This window comes from Mirounga angustirostris, unplaced genomic scaffold, assembly GCF_029215605.1.
Source record: "Mirounga angustirostris isolate CCGP_5_RB_7025 unplaced genomic scaffold, mMirAng1.0.hap1 SCAF_3, whole genome shotgun sequence".
Taxonomy (NCBI): Eukaryota; Metazoa; Chordata; class Mammalia; order Carnivora; family Phocidae; genus Mirounga; species Mirounga angustirostris.
This window is the reverse complement of record NW_026991711.1, coordinates 158,747,048-158,764,339: the sequence shown is the minus strand read 5'-3', so window position 1 is coordinate 158,764,339 and position 17,292 is coordinate 158,747,048. Positions and strand designations below refer to the sequence as shown.

Sequence of the window (17,292 nt, the reverse complement as noted above, 5' to 3'; positions counted from 1 at the left end):
AAATTACAGTTTGCTAATTTATGGACTAGGAGACTTTTATGCTTTGCACCTTCTTATTTATAAATGTTAAAGTGGAAATAAATTAAATCAGCTTCTTGAGATGGAATAAGAAGGTCTTTATTCTGCCCTAATAAGCCAAAGAATATCAAGGTTCTAAAAAATGTGTCTGAAACACCTTTTCAAGTACCTAATCTGAGTATAAATATATCAAACTCAGCATATGAAATCCCAGAAATAGATGTTATACCTTCTAAATGTATATTCTTAACTTCATAGGGCCTAATAATATTTTCTTTTATGTATAAAAATGGTATTAACACATGATTAGAGTTGTTTTTCTATGACTAATCTATTCATTCTATCTCACCTGCCACCTTTTTCCTGGTGATAAATGGCATGCATTGTAAGGCACCTGGTTGAGATTACAGGTGAGTCTGGGGCTTGCTAGGTTGAGTGAGACTAAACCAGTTACCACTAGAATCAGACATTCAATATTAGCATCGTCACTATTTTGCCCTTCCCAACTGCAGTCACCAAATATTTCCAGCAGGACAAATATCATAACTACTTGCCAACATTCAAACATTATTTTTAAAACATTTAATTGGAAAAGAAATTTAAATAAATTAAAAAATAAAATGAAAATTTGAAGAATTAATATAGCCTAAAGAAGATATAAACTGGGTCAATACACAACATTCCTTTCATTAGCTATTAGGCATACTTAACCTAACAATACAAGAAATTCTTTAGGTTGTTAGGTATGTTTTTGACCAGATGGATACACAGCTAGCTGGCTAGACAGATGAATAGACAGACAAGTATGTCTTGAGGTAGTAATTACTTATGTGGTCCTTGCTATACAATTTACTTTTTACTATAGAGCACTTAGTTTATAGAGTTTAACAGATATACTACGTATTTCCAGAGTAGGAGAACTCTGAATTATAAACTGAATTTAATTATCAGACCCTCTATACTGTTTTTTGAGTGTTTTCATTATAGGGCAGCCTTGCAAAATGCAAGGGAGGATAAGAGATCATTCTGTTTGCAAAAGTTCTTAATAGGAAGGCAGTGTTGTTAAGATGTCAATACTACCAAAAGCAATCTACATATTCAAAGGAATCCCCAGCAAAATCCCAATGATGTTTTTATAAAAATAGAAAAACCCATCCTACAATTCAGAATCTCAAGAGACTCTGAATAGCCAAAACAATCTTGAAAAGGAAGAACAAAACTGGGAAACTCATACTTCCTGATTTTATTTTTTTTAAGGTATTTATTTATTTATTTACGTAATCTCTACAACCAATGTGGGGCTTGAACTCACAACCCCAAGATCAAGAGTCATACACTCTTCCAACTGAGCCAGCCAGGTGCCCCTCATATTTCCTAATTTTAAAACTTACTACAAATCTAGAGTAATCAAAACAGTGTGGTACTGGCATAAACTCAGACATATAGACCAATAGAATAGAATAGACAGCCTAGAAAGAAACCCTCACATATATGATCAAATGATTTTTGACAAGGATACCAAGACCATTCAATGGGAAAAGGATAGTTCTTCCTGCAAATGCTATCGGGAAAACTGGATATCCACAAGCAAAAGAATTAAGTTGGACGTTTACCTAGCAACATACACAAAAATTAACTCAAAATGGAAAAGACCTAAAACTATAAAAGTCTTAGGGGAAAAAAATGGGCAAAGTTTCACAACATTGGATTTGGTAATGATTTCTTGGATAATACACCAAAGACAGAGACAACAAAAGAAAAAATAGACAAATTAGACTTCATGAAAAATTTTCAACTTTGTGCACCAAAAAGACAGTATTATCAAAGTAAGAAGTAACCCACAGAATGAGATAAATATTTGTAAGTCATATATGTGATAAAGGATTAATATCCTGAATATATAGAGAATTTCTAAAACTCAACAATGGAAAGAAAAAAAAGACAAGCAACAATCCAATTCAAAAATGGACAAAGGACTTAAACAGATATTTCTCCAAAGAAGATACACAGATGACCAATAAGCACATGAAAAAATATTCAACATCATTAATCATTAGAAAAATGCAAACTAAAAAACTACAATGAGATACCACCTCACACCTATTAGGATGGCTACTATAAGAAAGAGAAAGAGGAAGAGAGGAAGAAAAGAAGAAAGAAAAGAAAGAAAAGAAAGAAAAGAAAGAAAAGAAAGAAAGAAAGAAAGAAAGAAAGAAAGAAAGAAAGAAAGAAAGAAAGAAGAGAGAGAGAGAAGAAAGAAAGAAAGAAAAGGAAGGAAGGAAGAAAGAAAGATGGAGGGAGGGAGGAAGGAAGAAGGGGGGAGGGAAGGAAGGAAGGAGGAAGGAAGGAAGGAAGAACGAGAAGGAGAGAAAGAAAGAAAGAGAGAGAAAGAGGAAAGAAAGAAAGAAAGAAAGAAAGAAAGAAAGAAAGAAAGAAAGAAAGAAAGGAAGGAAGGAAGGAAGGAAGGAAGAAAATACGCATCAGCAAGGATGTGTAGAAATGGGAATTCTTGTGTACTTTTGGTGGGAATGTAAAATGGTATAGCTAATGTAGAAAACAGTATGATGGTTCCTCAAAAATATTAAATATAGACTTACCATATGATCTAACAATTCCACTTCTGGGTCCCAAAGAATTGAAAGAAATGAAAGGGTCTCAAAGAGATATTTGTACATATATGTTTATAGCAGCATTATTCACAAAAGCTAAAACATGAAAGTGTCCAAGTGTCCATCAACAGATGAATGGATAAGCAAGATGTGGTATTTATAGGACTTCCAGGAAAGATGGCAGAGTAGGAAGACCCTAAGCTCACGTTCTCCCATGAATACAACTAGATAATATTCACATCAGTGTAAATAAACCAGAAAAAGACCTGAAGGCTGGCAGAACAAACTCTCCACAGTTAAATATAGAGAAAAGCCTTCATCAAAGAGGGTAGGAAAGACAGAGATGTAATCAGGAACTAATGGAGCCTCAAGCCTCAAGACTGTCTACGGGAGGGAGGGAAGACACGGGCATGGGTAGGAGAGAGAAACTCACACTGGGGAGACCATAAGGGAAGATGCCCATAACATTTGCCTTTGAAAACCAGAGAAGCCAAATTTCATGAGTTCTTAAATCAGTGAGACTTAAAACCTAGAACTTTAAAGATTAGCAGGCTCATAGGAAAGCTGGGAGGGCAAAAGGAAACTGAGTCCCTGCCCTTAAAAAGACACCACAACAAACAGCCCCACAGAGATATAGCACAGAAACAGCATTTTGAAAAACACCTAGGGTATATGGGAAGAAGATTTGTTTATCAATCTCAGAACATATGGTGGAGAGGCAGGGATGTTGGGAGATCTGCCCAGGAACAAAGGAGCTAGCCCTTTCCTTCCCCCACTATGCAACCTAAACACACGGCCATGTGTGGGAATCAGCATGGAGCAGACACTCCCTACCTAACTTGCTAAGAGTGCAACCCATCCCTGCATTCCCTTGCAGACACACCCACCCCAGCCAGGCTTCTGCTCCGGGTCTCCCCCCACAACACACCAGCACGAACCTTGCTAACACTGCCACCCTGCCCCTGCATGCTTCTGTGGTTCCAACCCCTCCAATTTGCTTTTGGCTTGAGCCTATCCAAAGCAGTGCCACAAGCCTGGCAGGGAAACAGCCCCAACAGGTGGTGATAAAGACAGAATTTAAAAAAACAGCAAGAGAAAAGAAAACAGTTATATACAAGGGAAACCCCATAAAGCTGATTTTTCAGCAGAAACTTTGCAGGCCAGAAGAAAGTGACATGATATATTCAAAATGCTAAAGGAAAAAAAACCTGCAGTCCATAATACCCTATCCAGCAAGGCTATCATTCAGAATAAAAGCAGAGATAAAGAGTTTCCCAGACAAATGAAAATTAAAGGAATTCATGAAAACTAAACCAGACCTACAAGAAATGTTAAAAGGAACTCCTTGAGTGGAAAGGAAATAGCATAAGTAGGAGTAAGAAAAGTAAGAAGCCCAAAAGCAGTGAAATTAAGTATATCTATAAAAATCAGTTAAGGGACTCACAAGATAAAAGCATGTAAAATATGACAGCATATTATAAAAACTGATGGAGAGAAGAGTAAGAATTAGTTCAAACTTATGTGACCATCAATTTAATATAGACTGCTATATGCATAAGATGTTATATACAAGCCAAATGGTAACCACAAATCAAAAACCAATAATAAACATTAAAAAAATAAAGGAATCCAAGTATATCACTAAAAAAAAAGCCAACTAATTGTGAGAGAAGAGAGCAAGAGAAGAAAGGAACAGACAAGAGCTACAAAACAACCATAAAACAAGTAACAAAATGGCAGTAAGTACATATCTAGCAATAATTACTTTGAATGTAAATGGACTAAACATTTCAATCAAAAGACATAGGGTGACAGAATGAGTAAAAAGCAAAACCCATATATATGTTGCCTACAAGAGACTCATCTGAGACCCCTTTAGACACATGCAAATTGAAAGTGAAGGGATGAGGGCGCCTGGGTGGCTCAGTCACTTAAGTGTCTGCCTTCGACTCAGGTCATGATCCCAGTGTCCTGGGTTGGAACCCCATATCGGACTCCCTCCTTGGCAGGGAGTCTGCTTCTCTTTCTCCCTTCACCCCTCCCCATGACCATGCTCTCTCTCTCACTTGCTCTCTCTCTCAAATAAATAAATAAAATCTTTAAAAAAGAAAAGAAAGTGAAGGGATGAAAAGGCATTTAGCATGTAAGTGGAAGTAAAAGAAACCTTATATTGGACAAAATAGACTTTAAAACAAAGACTGTAACAAGAGACAAAGAAGGACACTATATAATCATAAAGGGAACAATCCAACAGCAAGATATAACAATTGTAAATATTTATGCACCCAACATGGGAGTACCCAAATACATAAAGCAGTTAACAACAAACATTAAGGAAATAATCAATAGTAATACAATAATAGTAGGAGATTTTAACATCCCACTTAGATCAATGGATAGATCATCCAAACAGAAAATCAACAAGGAAACAGGGGCTTTGAATGACCCACTGGGGGGGGGGGGGGGTGGAGGCATCTGGGTTGCTCAGTCAGTTAAGTGTCTGCCTTCAGGTCAGGTCATGATCCCAAGGTCCTGGGATCGAGCCCCACATCAGGCTCCCTGCTTAGAGAGGAGTCTGCTTCTCCCTTTGCCCCTCCCCTTACCTGTGCTCTCTCAAGCTCTCTCTCTCTCACACACACTCTCTATCAAATAATAAATAAAATCATTTAAAAAAATGAATGATCCATTGGACCAATGGATCCAGCAGATGTATTCAGAATATTCCATCCTAAAACAGCAGAATATACATTCTTTTCAAGTACACATGGAACATTCTCCAGAATAGATCACATACTGGGTCACAAAACAAGTCTCAACAAATTCAAAAAGATTAAAGTCATACCATGCATCTTTTCTGACCACACACAATGAAACTAGAATCATCCACAATGATAAAATCTGGAAGAGCACAAATACACATAGGTTAAATAACATGCTACTAAACAATAAATGGGTCAGCCAAGATCAAGAGGAAATCAAAAAATATATGATACAAATGAAAATGAAAGCACTGTGGTCCAAAATCTTTGGGATGCAGCAAAGCAGTTCTAAGAGGGAAGTTTAGAGTAATCCAGGCCTACCTAAGAAGCAAGAAAAATCTCAAATAAACAACTTAACCCTACACCTCAGGAAGCTAGAAAAAGAAGAACAAACCAAACCCAAAACCAGTAGAAGGAAGGAAAAAATAAAGATTAGAGCAGAAATAAAAGAAATAGAAGTAAAAACACAATAGAATAGATTGATGAAACCAGGAGCTGGTTCTTTGGAAAGGTCAACAAAATTGATAAAACTTTAGCCAGATTCATTAAAAAAAAAGAAAGAAAGAAAAGAAAAAGAAAGAAAGAGAGTGAGAGGACTCAAATTTTAAAAATCAGAAATGAAAGAGAATAAACAATAATTGATACCACAGAAATACAAAGGATTATAAAAGAGCATTATGAAAATTATATTGCCAACAAATTGGACAACCTAGAAAAAAAATGAATAAATTCCTAGAAACATATAGTCTCCCAAAACTGAATCAGGAAGATATAGAAAATTTGAACAGAGGGCGCCTGGGTGGCTCAGATGGTTAAGCGTCTGCCTTCGGCTCAGGTCATGGTCCCGGAGTCCTGGAATCAAGTCCCGCATCAGGCTCCCTGCTCTGCGGGAAGTCTGCTTCTCCCTCTGCCTCTCTCTCTCTCTCTCTCATGAATAAATAAATTAAAAAAAAAAAAAAAGAAAATTTGAACAGATTGACTACCAGCAATGAAATTGAAGCAGTAATCAAAAATCCCAACTAACAAAAATCCAGGACCAGATGGCTTCACAGGTGAATTGTATGAAACATTTAAAGAGAATTCAAACCGATTCTTTTCAAACTATTCCAAAAAATAGAAGAGGAAGGAAAGCTTCCAAATTCATTCAAGAGGTCAGCATTACCCTGATACCAAAACCAGGTAAAGATACAAAAAAGAAAAGAAAAGAAAAGTATAGGCCAAATCTCTCATGAACATAGATAAAAAAAATTCCTTGGCAAAATATTAGCAAACCAAATCCAGCAATACCTTAAAAATAATCATTCATCACAATCAAGTGAGATTTATTCCTGAGTTGCAAGGGTGGTTCAATATTTGCAAATCAATGTGATACATCACATCAATAAGAGAAAGGATAAAAGCCATATGATCATTTCAGTAAATGCAGAAAAAGCATTTGACAAAGTACAACATCCATTCATGATAAAAAAAAAAAAAAACTCAACAAAGTAGGTTTAGAGGGAATGTACCTCAACACAGTAAAGGCCATATATGAAAAACCCACAGCTAACATCACACCCAATGGTAAAAAACTGAGAGCTTTTCCCCTGCAATCAGGAACAAGAGAAAGAGGTCCACTCTCACCACTTTTATTCAACATAGTACTGGACATACTAGCCATAGCAATCAGACAACAAAAAGAAATAAAAGGCATCCAAATTCATAAGGAAGAAGTAAAACTTTCAGTATTTGCAGATGACAGGATACTATATATAGAAAACCCCAGGGCGCCTGGGTGGCTCAGTTGGTTAAGCCACTGCCTTTGGCTCAGGTCATGATCCCAGGGTCCTGGGATCGAGTCCCGCATCGGGCTCCCTGCTCGGCAGGGAGCCTGCTTCTCCCTCTGACCCTCCCCCCTCTCATGTGCTCTCTCTCTCTCATTCTCTCTGTCTCAAATAAATAAATAAAATCTTTAAAAAAAAAAAAAAAAAGAAAACCCTAAAGACTCCATCAAAAAACTACTAGAATGGATAGAATTCAGTAAGGTCACAGGATACAAAGCCAATATACAGAAATCCATTGCATTTCTATAAACTAAAATGAAATAGCAGAAAGAGAAATTAAGAAAACAACCCCATTTACAATTGCACCAAAAAGAATTAAATACCTAGGAATAAACTTAAGGAGGAGAAAGATCTGTACTCTGAAAACTACAAAACATTGATGAAAGAAATTGAAGACAACACAAACAAATGGAAAGATACTCCATGCTCATGGATTGGAAGAACAAATATTGTCAAAATATTCACACCACTCAAAGCAGTCCACAGATTTAATGCAATCTCTGTGAAAATACTAACAGCAATTTTCACAGAACTAAAACACATAATCCTAAAATTTATATGAAACCAAAAAAGACCCAGACTAGCCAAAGCAATCTTGAAAAAGAAGAACAAAACTGGAGGTATCACAATCCCAGATTTCAAGACATACGACAAATCTATAGTAATCAAAACAGTATGGTAATGGCACAAAAAAAGACACAGATCAATGGAATAGAATAGAGCCCAGAAATAAACCCACAATTAATCTTTGACAAGGAGGCAAGAATAGGCAGTGGGAAAAAGTCTCTTCAACAAATAATACTGGGAAAACTGCATGCAGAAGAATGAAACTGGACCACTTTCTTATATCATACACAAAAATAAACTCAAAATGGATTAAGAACCTAAATGTGAGATCTAAAACTATAAAAATCCTTGACGACAGCACAGGCAGTCATTTCTCTGACATTGGCCATAACAACATTTTTCTAGATATGTCTCCTGAGGCAAGGAAAACAAAAGCAAAAATAAAAATAAAAAGCTCTGCACAGCAAAGGAAATATCAACAAAACTAAAAGGCAACCTAATAAAAGGAGAAGATATTTGCAAATGATATATTCAATAAAGGGTTAGTATCCAAAATATACAAAGAAGTTATACAACTCAACACACAAAAAAACCAATAATCCAATTTAAAAATGGGCAGAAGACATAAACAGACATTTCTCCAAAGAAGACACAAATGGCCAACAGACCCATGAAATATACTCAACATCACTCATCATCAGGGAAATACAAATCAAAACCACAATGAGATGCCACCTCATACCTGTCAGAATGGCTAAAATCAAAAACACAGGAAACAACAAGTGTTGACAGGATGCAGAGAAAAAGGAACCCTCTCGCACTGTTGGTGGGAATGCAAACAGGTGCAGCCACTGTGGAAAACAGTATGGAGTTTCCTCAAAAATTAAAAAAAAAGTACCCTATGATCCAGTAATTCCACTCCTGAACATTTACCCAAAGAAAATGAAAACACTAATTTGAAAAGATATACACACCCTTATGTTTATTGCAGCATTATTTACAATAGCCAAATTACGGAAGCAGCCCAACTGTCCATTAATAGATAAATGGATAAAGATCACACACACACACACACACTGGAATATTACTCAGCCATAAATAAGAACAGAATCTTGCCATTTGCAACAACATGGATGGACCTAGAGAGTGTAATGCTAAGCAAAGTAAGTCAGTCAGAGAAAGACAAATGCCACATGATTTCACTCATACGTGGAATTTAAGACACAAAACAAACAAAGAAAAAAGACAAATCAAAAAACAGACTTAACAATAGAGAACAAACTAATGGTTAAGGGAGGTGGGTGGGGGGACAGGTGAAATAGGTAAAGGGGATTAAAGAATACACTTATCTTGATGAGCACTGAGTATAGAATTGTTGAATCACTATATTGTATACCTGAAACTAATATAACACTGTATGTTAAATACACTGGAATTAAAATAAAAAATAAAATGAATAAAAATAAATATATAAATAAATGTAAAATACACAAATAATGTATTTATATACAGCAGAATATTATTCAGCTATATAAAAGAAGGAATTTCTGACATATATTACAACATGGCTGACCCTTGAGGACATTATGCTAAGTGAAATAAGCCAATCACAAAAAAAGACAAATACTGCATGATTCTACTTTTATGAGGTACTTAGAGTAGTCAAAAATCAGAAACAGAAAGTAGAATGGTGGTTTTCAGGGGCTGAGTTATTTTTTAATAGATTCCAAATTTCATTTTACAAGATGAGAAGAGTTATGGGCATGGATGGTGGTGATGGTTGCACAACACTATGAATGTATTTATACCACTGAACTGTATGCTTAAAAACAATTAAGATGGTAAAATTTATGTTCTATGTATTTTAGCACAATTAAAAAAAAAAAACCTTCAGGGAACAAAAATTCCCAAAAGATGGTAAGTATAGATCATCTTACTTGGAAAGAGTGATCAGGAAGGAAAAATATGGCGACGGGGAAGATTGCAGTGAGAGTCTGTGAAGTGAGAATAGAAACTGAGTGTAATTAGGGCTTCGTGGTGCCATGGGTTAAAAACAAAACAAAACAAAGGAGGGGGATTAAAACATAAAAGAGAAAATTTATAAGTAGAGAGATTTACACTATTGATAGGTTTAGTGACAAAAGGATCGGTGTGTTTAAGCAATGTAATATAGTTACGCACAGAGAAAGATTGAAAATATTTTCTTCATAAAAATATTTTCTTCATAAAAATGTGAAGACCTAGAAGGACCCTAGCTATCATAAAATCTGATTTCATCTTTAGGTGAGAAAGATAATCTAATTTTTTAAAGATTTATTTATTTATATATTTGACAGAGTGAGAGAGAGAGAGGGAGAGAGCACTAGGAGGGGGAGAGAGGGAGAGGGAGAAGCAGACTCCGAGGCAGAGCAGAGAGCCCGATGCAGGACTCAATCCCAGGCCCTTGGGATCATGCCTGAGCCAAAGGCAGACATTTAACCAAGTGAGCCACCTAGGCATTCCCAGATAATCTAATTTTTGAAAAAATTATACAAGCTGCAGATTTTTAGACTCATGTTCAACTTCCTATAGGTCTAAACTCTTAGATAATTGATTCTAAGATAAAATAGATAGGAACTCACAGCCCAAAATTTTGTTACTTTGCGTATATTACTAGAAAGTATTTTCCTTAAATTACCAGAATCAAAAGCTCTGTGTGTGTGTGTGTGTGTGTGTGTGTGTCTAGTCTCTTTATTCAGAATTAAAAGCTTTGTTTAAAACTCTTTGAAAGTTCACTTCTCAGGACTGGTGACTTAAAGTCTCTTCAATTTTGCCTGTCAGTCTCCTTTCTTTTCAGTGAAAGCCTGAGGAATTTGCCTATAGGGACTTCACCTCTCATTTCTAAATCATCTCAGGTTTGTTATTCAAAGGAAGAAGATTCCAGGACTTCTGCTCTAAAGGCTTAGGTGCTAAAGGATGGACTGAGCACCTGAGAGGTAAAGTTGAGGGTGTAGAGGAGCGGGCTGAGGAAGGAAGAGGAAAAGGAGTATGGCTTTTGCAAAGCTCTTGCTGGTGGCCCAGCTCTAAAACTTCTTCTACCTCATCAAGCTGTGGAGGCTGGCAACGTCTAGACTGAAAGCCAGTGAACAGTGTAGCTGTCCAAGAAAAACAGAAGGAGGTTGGCTGGGTTCTCAGGGTGGGTCCAGGGTCAGGCCCTCAGTTTTGGTATTTTTGTTATTTTGTTTTGCTTTCCTAATCTCAGTGGTATCTGTCCAAGGGCTCAATTACATCCAATCGCTCTAGAGTGATCAGGCCCTGGGGAGCTGATTCACACTGTCCAAGCTCATAGGAGATGCACTGGTTAAAAAAAAAAAAAGACGTTAACTGACTCATTTACAAAGAGAAATGTGACTTCCAGGCAGATAGGACTAGTTATGTCACTCGGTCAATCCATTCCATCTGCACCAAAAAAAAGTATACTTGGGAAACCAAGTTGAGAAGAGTTGCTTGGTGAATGTAGTGTCAGAATAGGAGAACTGGTGGTCCGAAGCTACACTCTTTCAATGTGCCTTTCTGCACTGTAGGAATACACTGCCAAGGTGATTGGAATTCTCATGTTATCTGGGCAGGACACTTATTCCTATAAGGTAATAAATATAAAGCACTCAGTATAGTACTTGACACATAGAAAGCACTCAGTTAATATATCATTATTATGATGCTATCAATATTCTGACAGTAGAGGACAGTGGGCTGACAGCATGGGCTCTGCATTTAGATCCTTGCTCCATCGCTCAATACCCATCTGTCAATGGAAATGTTACTTAACGTCTCCAGCTTCAGTTTTTTTTAATCTCTAAAATGGGTGCAGTAACAACAAATTTACAGGGTTACCCTTAAAATTACTTAAGATGTTGTGTGAAAATCACTTAACTGCCTATTGTAAGCAGTGAATACCAATTATTAATAATAAATATTAATAATAAATAATAATAAAAATAGCACTTTTTATATGCTGGACACATATATATATTAACTCATTTAGTCCTCACATAACCCTATGAGGTGGGTGTAGTTGAGGAACTTCATTATAGTCACCAAAATCTGTTCCCTCTCCTTGAGGAAGAATACACCTGCCCCACTCCAGTGAAGTCAGATTTGACCATGTGCCTTGCTTTGGCCAATCAAATATAAATAGAAGGAACATATGACACTACTTAACAGAAGTGTTTAAAACCAGTCTGTGCCTCCCTACCTCTAGGAGTAGAAGCATTTAGACAGAGCTCCTATTAGGCTGAGTTCCTAAGTGATACTCGCTGTGTATGTCTTGGGACGGACATACAATGGAAGCAAGAAATAAGCTATTGTTTTAAGCCACTGATGTTTTCAGATTTTTGTTTCCACAGCACAATCTATACCAAATGACTCAAAGGCACAGAAGCAAAAGGAGGTTTTTCCAAGGCCACACAGCTAGAAAGTGTCTGGCTTTAGAGTCTATATTCTTAACTACTTTGCTTTACGTTTCTTAACAATTCATAGTAATACCAATATGAAGAACAGTTTATTATTAATACATTGTTATCATTGGGGGTCTGTTTCTTCAGACTTCATAAATTGCTGTTCTTTTCTGAAAGAGTTGCCTCAGGAGGAAAGTTAAACTTTCTTCAGCTTCTACTGCAACCAGCAGCTGCCAGAAACAGCATTGAAAAAGTTCTCCATAGACAACACAGAGGACACTGGACATGTTCCTTCTTGATGTAACCTCAGAGCAGTCTCCAGGGGCACAGTCACTATGGCTGCCAGAAGATCCGGATTTGATATACACACACACAGAATTCACAGAGTGATTTAAAATGTCTATGGTCATTCAGTTGAGGGTGACCCCATTTTTGCTGTCATTCAGTCTTTCAGAGATGAATGCCTCTCCTCATACCTCTTTTCTTAATAACACATCATCTTGTTTCCCTTCTCCTATCTCTCAACAATGAGCAAAGACTTCAAGTGGGTTTGCAGGCTCTGTTAGAAAGCATATTACCACACTGACATCCATTTAATTTCCCTTAGGCAGCAAGATTTCCCAGAGATGTGAGAGCCTGAAATTTGGGGACCAAATAAGAGAATCTGCCTGCATTAGCAACACAAGTACCCAAGGAGAAGTGAAAAGCTTCAGCCTCAGCTCTTCCCAAGGAAAATGAAAATGTTGCCAAGAAAAAAGCAGAAGAAGCAGAGGCTTGGTAATAAAAAGTAATAAAAAGCCAAAAAGGCAGAAAAGGATGAGTCATACCTACTGAATATAAATCTATAAAAGAAACCTGTTTTTTGTGGGTTTTTTTTTTAATGGCACACACTGGAATGCATTAAATTACAAGCTGGAAATCTCTCTAGGGAAAGAATAAGTATGTATCAATTAATACAAGTGCTCATTGATGAAGTAATGGTTCATTCATAATTTATTTAACACATGTCATTCAACTAGTAATAAATGACATTTATGAACAAATAAGAGGTTAGCCACTTACTAATTTTTTTATTCCTTTTTCAGCTCTAGTGACCACTACCTTCATGACTTTTCCTTTATAATAAAATGTTTACTAGTTATATTTTTTCAATATTATTTTTATTTGTCTCTACTTGACACATCTCCAGCCTGCTGAAATTGGTATTTTCATCCGGTTTTTAAAATGTAAAGATAATGGAACTTAGTTCCTTAAAATAGCCAACAGGCCAAGTTAGAAAACTACATACTGGGAAAGCTCACTAAAAATGCTACTCATGAGTTCTTTCTAATTTCAGTTTCGTAGGTGTAACTGCCTTACAATGAAGCTCTTTTTATACTTGAGGAGTCAAGTCACTCTGAATGGAGTCCAAGACTTTAAATGAATTCCACTTTATAACACATTGTGTTTTATCAGTGACATAGTATAAATTCATATCTCTCTTCCAAAAGATCTTCAGAACTCTGATGAGTGAAACACTTCCAAAATTAATAACAATTTCCTACAACAGGTTAAGCAAGTGAAGTTGTAGCATCTCTTTCTGGAAGACTTAAAGAACAGGGAAAATTCCCATTGTAAGATTTTAATATTATGTTAATAACCAAATAAAATTCATTTCTGAAGGACAGCATAGAGAAAAGACAGATGGGAGGAACTCTTAATGTGTGAGGGTAGGATGAAATAGAGCTATCTTGGTCCAATGATTATCTGGAAAATATACTGAAGACTGAGTCATTGAGACATGTTTCATCATACCACTCCAAATAAACACAAAGGCTATTTAAGGAGTTTGAGTTTGTGCTCAGCAATGAAAGAGAAAGAAAACGATAGGAGGAAAATGTTATGGTTGACTATTATAGGCATATGGCTTAAGTGTGGGGAAATGCAAAAGATCTGCTAAGCAAGTCCCCTACTCTGAACTCATGCATGGTGCTAAAATATGAATGGAAGGAAAAAAAAAAAACAAAAAAACATGGATGGGAGCTTCTAGGACCATCTTGATTTCAGCCTTCTTGTTGGATCCTAAGTCCTCATCTCTGGCTTGGAAAATTTGGACACTAAGTATAATTCATATTCATTATATTATAGAGCTATTCATCTTTGTCTCTGCAAGTTTTTCTCTAGCTTCCCTGTCATTTATTAATATCAGATCAATGTAATACTGAATTGTAGGAAACATAAACTAAAGAATTTATTTTTTAGTTTCAGCTCGATTTGTTTTAAAGCCAGTGCCCCTTTCCACCACTCCTTGCTCCAATCCACCATTTCCCTGGGGGTACATTTGTCATTTTTTTCTAGCTTCTCCATTACTTGTTGGAAAGTATATTGGAATTAAATATGTTTAGCTACATGAATCCACATATTCAACCAATATTAATCAATCCTCACTCCCTTCCCATAAATAGTGGAGAGTACTTATATAAATTGTATATAAGGAAACCCTTTCAGTTGGCAATGTGCAATTTTATAGTGAGCCCTGCCATATCCTAGTAATTGAGTGATTATGCCTTACAAGTTTGGTTATTACTCATTCAACCAGTTGTAAGCAACATAAATTGAATCTAGAAAACTTAAGAAAAAGTGCATTTATTGGAAGAGGTTAGGAGCTTGGAAAATCAACAGGAAAGCTAGAGAACAAAGCAGGAACTAAGAACTTCACATTCAAGATATAAGAAATAAAGGGAGACTCTTAGAAGGATCTTCTCAGAGAGGTATCATTAGACTAAACAGTCTCCAAAAGAGCCCATCCTCTGTCCCCCAGCTAAAAATTAAAATTCCAGGGGCGTATGGGTGGCTCAGTTGGTTAATCATCCGACTCTTGATATTGGCTCAGGTCATGATCTCAGGGTCATGAGATCGAGCCCCATGTCGGGCTCCACACCGGGCATGGAGCCTGCTTAAGATTCTCTCTCTCCCTCTCATTCTGCCCCGTCCTCTCTCTCTCTCTATCTAGCTCTCAAAAAAAAAAAAATTTTTTCAAATTCCAAGAAGGTCATTTGCTCAGCACTTGTGGAAAGAGCACCTGATTAACAAGCCCACGAAATTCAGTAAGGGAAAGGAAATACTAAAAGTTTGGAAAATTTCACTATTCTTATTTAAGTTCCTAGCACTCAAGCTGAAATACCAGAAGCTATAATCGTAGAATACTGGTCATGTTTCAAAAGGTCTGTCTTAGAATGACATGTACAGCGTTTGCTCAGCCCCATCTAGCAATTTGCCTCTGTCACTAAACCAAACCAACACAGAAACCAACCTCAGAAAACAGTGAATGGCCTTAAGTCATAGGTTAATAAAGAAACAAGAAATTATATCTCAATTTAAAAATTAACTAACTTAAAAATTTATTAAGTAAAATAAGAAACAACAACAACAAACTTGTTCCTCCAATGGTCATCCTCACCTGGCAAAAGTAATGGTGTATATGGGTGTATATAGAGAGTGTCTAGGTTTATGCACTGTGACTTAGGTATTTTGTATGTATTACCTCATTTAATTCTCACCAAACCCTGGGTATTAATATTACTGTGACCCTAATATGATTGTCAGCCCTCAGAGGGATTCTATACCTTGGCTAAAGCCTCACAGCTATCAGGTGATCGCCCCCTTGACATAGACTGACTAGACTCAGTCAAATGGGTTGAGTTTTACAGGAGGCAGGAGGACCATGGGCATGAGTTGAAATCTCAGCTTTGCCACTTACTAGTTGAAGGCAAGAAATTTAATTCTCACCAAACCCTGGGTATTAATATTATTGTGACCCTAATATGATTGTCAGCCCTCAGAGGGATTCTATACTTTGGCTAAAGCCTCACAGCTATTTTAGTTTATAGAAATTTAAACCTCACTAAGCCTCGATTTCCTCATCCATGAGATAGGGACAGTCACACCAGGATCAGCATGAGTCGCTGCAAGGTCAGCCCATTGTTGCAAAGAGGAAAGGGGAAATGTATATAAACTACTTAGCCATGAGAGCTTGTCACATACTAAGTACTGAGTAACTGATGGCTATTTTTAGTTATATGTCTGTGTCCCTTTGTAGACTAGTCCTCGAGATTCAGGTATTATTCTTTTGATATTTGTATCCATAGCACCTTTCTCAGTGATTGGCACATGAACAAGCCCACATAAATATCTGCTGACCAGGAAGTGTTTGTATCGGCGTGCACGCTGCCATGATGTACTCTAATGTTAGAAAATAAGCTCCTCCTTATATTAACGCTCCTCCCTGCTCATTAAGCAAATGATGCCTATTTTCCACCACCCCACTCCCTGGCCTCAGACTTTAAATCATGAGGTCAAGGACGGTACGTCTTCTGTTCTCTGTGGATCCTCAATGCCTAGCACAGAGCCCAGTACATAGTGGGAGGTTAACAAATATTTGTGAACTGAATTTTTAATAAACATTTGTAATATATCTTTCAGTTCACCTAGCACTTTCACATAAACATATTTCTCAGCAGAGCAAGTTCAACATATCTCTTTGGCACCAGACTGCCTGGGTTCAAACTCCACCTCCATCATTTACTAGCAGAGTAGTCTTGGGTAATACACCTAAGTTTTTAATGTCTCCATTTTCTCACCTGTAAAATGAGAATAATAATTGTATTGGGGGGCACCCGGGTGGCTCAGTTGGTTAAGCATCTGCCTTCGGCTCAGAACACCATCCCAGGGTCCTGGGATTGAGCTGGCGTTGTGCTCCCTGTTCAGTGGGGAGTCTGTTTCTCCCTCTCCCTTTGCCCCTTCCCCCAACTCGTGCATGTGTGTGTGTGTGTTTGTGTGTGTGCTCTCTCTCTCAAACAAATAAAATCTTTAAAAAATAATAATAGTAGTATTGAGTTGTTGTATGTATTAAAATGTTAATTTATATAAAGCTTGTAAAACAGTATGTGGCACATAATAGGTGTTCTTTAAACTTCAGCAATGATTAATTTTGTTTGTGGCTGTTTTCTTCCCACCACACTGTCAGGAATAAATTATTCCAACTGCCTAAATCATCTTTCCTTTCACATAAGAAAATATGAAAAGTGGCATCTTTATTTCA

The 17,292-nt window shown here is 36.8% G+C and overlaps 1 protein-coding gene across 3 annotated transcripts in view; it reads right to left on the bottom strand.

Annotated features, from left to right (window-relative positions):
* PLCL1 (phospholipase C like 1 (inactive)) overlaps nucleotides 1-17,292 on the bottom strand; it is a 365,254-nt gene that overhangs the window by 34,987 nt on the left and 312,975 nt on the right. The gene's annotated exons all lie outside the window — the stretch shown is intronic.